We start from the raw sequence: 8,028 nt of genomic DNA on the forward strand, positions 1-8,028 counted from the left end.
CCAACAAAAAGAAAAAGTCATGGCAATGACAAGTCAATATGTTTCAGTTATAACCATCAATGTTAATAGTCTCAATTCACCAATCAAAAGAAATAGACTGGCAGAATGGATCAAGAAGCGAAATCCCACAATATGCTGCATACAAGAAACACACTTAATTCAAAAGGAAACTCATAGACTGAAAGTTAAAGCATACAAAACAATACTCCATGTGATGGGAACCCAAAAAAAAGCAGGTGTAGCTATCCTCTTTGCAGATCAGGTAGATTTCAAACCAACACTGATTAAGAGAGACAAAGAAGGACACTATATCCTTGTAAAGGGAAGAATCCAAGAGGAAGAGATGACAATCATAAATATCTATGCACCAAACACTAGTGCGCCCAACTATATAAAACAAATACTAACGGACATGAAAAGTCATATATGCACTAATACAATTGTAGTGGGGGACCTCAACACCCCACTGTCACAAACAAATAGATCAGCTAGACAAAAATAAGTAATGAAATACTAGAACTCAATCGAATTCTTGAACAAATAAACTTAACAGATGTTTACAGAGTCTTCCACCCCACAAAATCAGAATACACATTCTTCTCAGCTGCACATGGGTCATTCTCAAAAACAGACCACATACTCATACATAGAACATGTTTCAGTAAGTGCAAAGGAATTGAAGTTATCCACTGTATATTACCAGACCACAGTGCGATGAAATTGGAGATCCATAGCAAAAGAAACTCAAAAAATTTCATAAACACATGGAAATTAAACAACACACTTCTGAATAACCCATGGGTCACATAGGAAATTAAAGAAGAAATCAGACAGTTCCTTCAATTAAATGACAATGACAATACAACATATCAGAATCTATGGGACACAGTGAAAGCAGTCTTACAAGGGAAATTCATAGCAGTGAATATGCATATTAGGGAAACAGAACGAGCCCAATTAAACAACCTGATGCTGCACCTCAAGCTTCTAGAAAAAGAAGAACAGGACAACCCCAAAGCTCATACAAGGGAGGAAATTATAAAGGTCAGAGCTGAAATCAATGCAATGGAGACTAAGAGAACGATACAAAAAATCAGTGAAGCCAAGAGTTGTTTCTTGGAAAGAATCAACAAAATTGACAAACCCTTAGCCAACCTTATCAGAAAAAGGAAAGAGCCTCTTTTCCGCCCAGCACCTCTGCAGCCACCTCACATCTGGGCAGGCAGAGGCAAAGGTGGCGCCTGGGCCCAGGGGCGTGGAGGGAGTTATTAAGAAGGGGGCGGGAGAGGAGGAGCGAGGGGTCGGGCTTCAGTTACGGAGGCTGAAGAGAGCCCAAGCAGGTGGGGGGTAGGGGGAAGAGCAAAGGCCGCAGGGAGCAACGGTGGCACAGGAGCGGGCGGCAGGGAGGGGAGCGGCGGCCGAGGGGAAGGACCGCCGTGCAGCGGAGGCATCGAGTAAGGGTCTGGCGGTAGGGTCTGGGAGTCCGTGCTTAGAGCTCCTGGGGTCGCGTGCGCGAGTGCTGGGGCGCGGTAGGCGGGCAGGGGCTAGAAGTCCGCGGGGTGGCAGTCGGGCAGCAGGCAGACTGGCTGGGCCCGGGCTGCGGTAGATGGTGGCGGGCCTACGCCAGCGCCAGCGCCAGCGCCAGCGCCAGCTCCAGCTCCAGCTCCAGCTCAGAGTGCCCAGGCCAGGGATTTGGCCTCCCGGTTCCCTCTGGCCCGCCTCCTTCAGTGTAAAAAGTTTTAGACCAAGGAACCATGGATAGGAGAAGTGTGGGTGAAACAGAAAATGGAGATGCTTTTCTTGACTTGAAGAAGCTGCTGGCCTCCAAGTCCCCTCATCGCTATACAAAAGAGGAGCTCTTGGATATAAAAGAACGCCCCCATTCCAAACAGAGGCCTCCGTGCCTCTCGGAAAAGTACGACAGTGATGGTGTCTGGAATCCTGAGAAATGGCATGCCTCTCTCTACCCTTCTTCAGGGTGGAGCTCACCAGTAGAAAGTCTAAAGAAAGAGTTGGATACTGATCGACCTTCCCTGGTGCTCAAGATAGTAGATCCACGAGAACGTGTAAAAGAAGATGACTTGGATGTTGTTCTCAGCCCACAGAGACGGAGCTTTGGAGGGGGCTGCCATGTGACAGCTGCTGTTAGCTCCCACCGCTCAGGAAGTCCATTGGAAGAAGACAATGATGGGCTTCGCCTGCTAGGTGGACGAAGAGTTGGCAGTGGGAGGATCATCTCTGCCCGGAACTTTGAAAAGGATCATCGTCTTAGTGATAAAGTCCTGCGGGACTTGAGAGAGAGAGATCGAGAGACGGACTACAAGGACAAGCGTTTCAGGAGGGAGTTTGGTGATAGTAAGCGTGTCTTTGGCGAGCGTAGAAGAAATGATTCATACACTGAAGAAGAACCAGAATGGTTCTCAGCTGGACCCACAAGTCAGTCTGAAACCATTGAACTGACTGGCTTTGATGATAAGATACTAGAAGAAGATCACAAAGGCAGAAAAAGAACAAGGCGACGGACGTCCTCTGTAAAGGAAGGCATAGTTGAGTGCAATGGAGGCGTGGCTGAAGAGGATGAGGTGGAGGTCATCCTCGCCCAAAAGCCTACTGCTGATCAGGAAGTGCCAAGGGAAGCTGTCTTGCCTGAACAATCCCTGGGAGAATTTGACTTTAATGAGTTCTTTAACCTTGATAAAGTTCCATGCTTGGCTTCCATGATAGAAGATGTTTGGGGAGAAGGGTCCGTCTCTGCCAGTCGGTTCAGTAGGTGGTTCTCTAATCCAAGCCAATCAGGAAGCTGATCCAGCAGCCTTGGGTCAACACCACATGAAGAGTTGGAGAGACTTGCAGGTCTGGAGCAAGCTATCCTTTCTCCTGGACAAAACTCGGGGAATTATTTTACTCCTATACCATTGGAAGACCATGCTGAAAATAAAGTGGATATTTTAGAAATGCTACAGAAAGCCAAAGTGGATTTAAAACCTCTACTTTCCAGCCTTTCTGCAAATAAAGAAAAACTTAAAGAGAGTTCACATTCAGGGGTTGTGCTTTCAGTGGAAGAGGTAGAAGCAGGGCTCAAGGGCTTGAAGTTGGACCAACAAGTAAAGAATTCAACTCCCTTCATGGCAGAACACTTAGAGGAGACCCCGAGTGCTGTAAACAGCAATCAACAACTCAAGAAAGATGGAGATATGACTGCATTTAACAAGCTAGTGAGCACCGTGAAGGCAAGTGGGACTTTGCCTTCTCAGCCCAAAGTCAGTCGAAATCTTGAAAGCCATTTGATGTCCCCTGCTGAGACTGCAGGCCAGCCTGTCCCTAAGAACATCCTGCAGGAACTTCTGGGTCAACCACTTCAAAGACCTGCTTCCTCCAGTCTTCTGAGTGGCCTTATGGGGAGCTTGGGGCCTACTGCATCTTTACTAGGCCAAAGAGCACCCTCTCCTCCTGTGTCACAGGTGTTTCAAACTCAGGCAGCCTCAGCAGACTACCTTCATCCAAGAATACCATCACCAATTGGTTTCACACCAGGACCACAGCAACTACTTGGAGATCCATTCCAAGGCATTCAAAAGCCCATGAGCCCTGTCACAGCTCAGATTAGCCAGCTAGAGTTGCAGCAGGCAGCTTTGGAGGGGCTAGCCCTGCCACATGACCTTGCAGTACAGGCAGCAAACTTCTACCAGCCTGGTTTTGGCAAACCACAGGTGGATAGAACCAGGGATGGATTCAGAAACAGGCCACAGCAAGTGACCAAGTCACCAGCACCTGTGCACCGAGGGAATTCCTCTTCCCCATCCCCTGCTGCCTCCATCACAAGCATGCTTTCTCCTTCCTTCACCCCTACCTCAGTAATCCGGAAGATGTACGAGAGCAAAGAGAAAAGCAAGGAGGAGCCTGCATCTGGAAAAGCAGTTCCTGGTGACAGTAAAGAGGATACTCAGAAGGCTAGTGAAGAGAACCTACTATCATCTAACTCCATACCTAGTGCTGAATGAGACTCTTCTACAACAAATCCCAAACTTCCAACATTACAGCGATCTTCGTGTTCTACCCCACTATCCCAGACCAACCGTTATACCAAAGAACAAGATTACCGACCTAAAGCAACTGGAAGGAAAACACCCACCTTGGCATCCCCGGTTCCAGGAACACTTTTTCTCTGACCTGTACACCAGGTTCCTCTTGTTCCCCATGTCCCTATTGTTCGGCCTGCTCACCAACTTCACCCAGGGTTGGTCCAGAGGATGCTGGCCCAGGGAGTGCATCCACGGCATCTTCCAAGTTTGCTCCAAGCTGGTGTACTTCCTCCTGGGATGGACCTGACTCATTTACAGGGAATATCTGGCCCACTCCTGGGTCAGCCCTTTTACCCTTTACCTGCTGCTAGTCACCCTCTCCTAAACCCTCGACCTGGGACACCTCTGCACCTGGCAATGATGCAACAGCAGCTACAGCGCTCAGTTCTGCATCCTCCAGGCTCTGGGTCCCAACCGCCAGCTGTCAGCATTCAGACGACTCCTCAGAATGTGCCCAGTCACCCAGGCCTACCGCACATGCGCTCCCAGCTGGAGCATCACCCCAGCTACAGGAGCAGCTCCCCTGTGGGTCTTGCCAAATGGTTTGGCTCAGATGTGCTGCAGCAGCCCCTCCCCTCCATGCCTGCCAAAGTCATCAGTGTAGATGAATTGGAATACCAACAGTGAGCAGGGCAGGCAGGCTCATCCATGCCTGGACCTATGGTGGCACCCTGGTCAGGACTTTGCTGCCTCATCTTGGGTTGGTTTACTGGCTTTTACTTTGGCGCATTCTGGGTAAAGCTCTTAATGGAACACGTGCACCTGGCATGGTTTGCATTATGACAGAAAGATCTTAACCAATGGAGTGGAGCCTACATGGTCTGAGTGCACAATGCAGAGTTTTGTCAATCCTGGAAAGTCTTGTCTTTTTTGTAAGATATGTGAATGAAGTGTTGATGTCTTCACCCCAAGAGGTGGCACCTAAGGGTTCTGAGGAAATGTATAGACCCTTATGTACAGAACTATGTATAAACAACTTTTGTACATACATATAGGATAGATTTTTTGAACTTATACAGCTGTACATAAAAGTAGCTGGTATTAGTTAAGCCTGTGTCAACAATTTGGATTTTTTTCACTTGTACATTTGGGACTTTTTCTTTCGGTTGATTAAAGTTGCAAATGCTAAGTGAAAAAAAAAAAAGGAAAGAAAAGGCCCAAATCCATGCAATTAGGAATGAAAAGGGTGAAATTACAACAGACCCAGCAGAAATCCAGAGGATCATCAATACCTACTTCCAGAACCTATATGCCAATAAGTTGGACAACACAGAAGAAATGGACAGATTCCTAGATACATATGAATTACCAAAGTTGAACGAAGAAGACCTAAAAATTCTGAACAACCCAATATCAACCAATGAAATTGAAAATGTAATTAAAAACTTATCAACTAAGAAAAGCCCGGGCCCTGATGCCTTCACTGCTGAATTCTACAAGACATTTAGAGAGGAACTGCTGCCACTACTGTTTCAACTCTTCAATGAAATTGAAAGGGAAGCAATACACCCAAATTCATTCCTAGAAGCAAGCATCACCTTGATCCCCAAAGCAGAGAAAGACCCAACCGAAAAGGAGAACTATAGGCCAATCTCACTAATGAACATAGATGCAAAAATTCTTAATAAGATACTGGTAAACAGAATGCAGAAGATCATCAAGATCATACACCCTGATCAAGTGGGATTCATCACAGGGATGCAGGGATGGTTCAATATACACAAATCAATCAATGTAATACACTATATCAATAGAGCCAAGGACAAACACCATATGATTACCTCCATAGATGCAGAAAAAGCATTTGACAAAATCCAACATGCATTTATGATAAAAACCCTACAAAAAAATTGGAATAGATGGTCTCTACCTCAAACTGATAAAAGCCATCTATGAAAAACCATCAGCCAATATCATACTAAATGGTCAAAAACTGAAATCCCTCACACTAAAATCAGGAACAAGACAAGAATGTCCACTATCACCACTCTTGTTCAATATAGTTCTGGAAACATTAGCCACGGCAGTTAGACAAGAGAAAGAAATAAAAGGAATAAAGATAGGAAATGAAGAAGTCAAATTGTCATTATTTGCAGATGACATGATACTCTATATAGAAGACCCCAAGAACTCCACCAAAAGTCTTCTAGACTTAATAACCAAATTCAGTCAAGTAGCTGGGTACAAGGTCAACACACAAAAATCAATAGGTTTCCTCTACACCAATGACAGACTCACTGAGAGAGAAATAGGGCAAAAAATTCCTTTCACAATAGCATCCAAAAAACTGAAATACCTAGGAATCAACCTAACGAAAGAAATCAAAGACCTCTTCTCTGAAAACTATGGCACTCTGAAAAGAGAGATTGAAGATGATATCAGAAAATGGACAGACATCCCCTGCTCCTGGGTAGGAAGGATTAATATAGTGAAAATGGCCAAACTTCCAAAACTGCTATATAGATTTAATGCAATTCCAATTGAAATACCAGCAGCATACTTCATGGACCTTGAGAAAACAATCCAAAAATTCATTTGGAACAAGAAGAGACCCAGAATAGCAAAAGCAATTCTAGGTAACAGAGACATGGCAGGGGGTTTCACAATCCCCAACCTGCAACTATAAAGCTACTGTGATAAAAACAGCATGGTACTGGCAAAGAAACAGACCTGAGGACCAGTGGAACAGATTAGAAGATGCAGAAACAACGCCAGACACACTCAGCCATCTCATCTTTGACAAAGGAGCCAAACACCCTCGCTGGAGGAAAGATAGCCTCTTTAATAAATGGTGCTGGAAAAATTGAGCTTCAACTTGCCAAAGATTAAAACTAGACCTATATCTCTCACCATGCACTAAACTAAAATTAAAATGGATTAAAGATCTAAATATTAAAATAGAAACTCTGAACCAGTTGGAACAGAGGTTAGGTAGAAGTCTTGAAGATGCTGGTGTAGGAAAAGATTTTATGAACAAAACCTCAGTTGCCCATGAACTAGCACAAACAATCAACAAGTGGGATCTCTTCTTATTAAAAGGCTTCTGCACAGCAAGAGAAACCACCAGCAGTGTGAAGAGACAACCCATAATGTGGGAACAAATATTCACCTGTTCTTCCTTAGACAAAGGTCTACTATCTCCAATCTATAAAGAACTTAAAAAGATCAGACCTCCCAAATTTAAAGACCCAATCCAAAAATGGGCATCTGAAATGAACAGACATTTCTCACACAAAGAAGTAGAAATAGCAAATAAATACATGAAAAAATGTTCAACATCACTGGTCATTTGAGAGATGCAAATGAAAATGCTGAGATTCCACTTCACTCCAGAAAGAATGGCTGCTACATTGAAATCAACCAATAACAAATGCTGGCGAGGCTGTGGGGAAAGAGGAACCCTGCTCCACTGCTGGTGGGAGTGTAGACTGGTGCAACCACTATGGAAATCAGTACGGAAATACCTCAAAGAACTAGGACTGGAAGTCCCATTTGACCCCGCTATTCCACTGCTGGGGATCTTCCCCAAAGAATTAAAAGAATCATACCACAGTCATATATGTGTGCCCATGTTCATAGCAGCACAGTTTGTGATAGCTAAAACTTGGAAACAGCCCAAATGCCCATCAACTGGAGACTGGATAAAGAAAATGTGGTTTTTTATAAAATGGAGTACTACTCAGCCATAAAAAATGAGAAATTAGAGACATTTATAGCTAAGTGGATGCACTTTGAGGTGATACTCTTAAGTGAAATAAATAGGACACATGTATAAATACTGAATAGTTTCTCTGGTGTGAGAAACTGAAAGTGCAAACAAGGGTTAAAATGTATAATAGGTAATGTGAAATAGGAAGAAAAGGGGCAAAGGGGAAGGAAGTGGGAGGGCTAGGGGAAAGGATAGAAGGGAATGGGATTAATATGAGAAAATGGAAAAATAGGAACA

At 44.5% G+C, this 8,028-nt stretch overlaps 1 pseudogene; it reads left to right on the top strand.

Moving 5' to 3' along the window:
- Positions 1-1,656: 1,656 nt before the first annotated feature.
- On the top strand, positions 1,657-4,801 carry LOC101714568 (eukaryotic translation initiation factor 4E transporter pseudogene; annotated as a pseudogene).
- Positions 4,802-8,028: the final 3,227 nt, after the last annotated feature.

The sequence above is a fragment of the Heterocephalus glaber genome, unplaced genomic scaffold (assembly GCF_053883595.1).
Source record: "Heterocephalus glaber isolate CG9 unplaced genomic scaffold, H.glaber_assembly_v1.0 deba00000347, whole genome shotgun sequence".
Lineage (NCBI taxonomy): Eukaryota > Metazoa > Chordata > Mammalia > Rodentia > Bathyergidae > Heterocephalus > Heterocephalus glaber.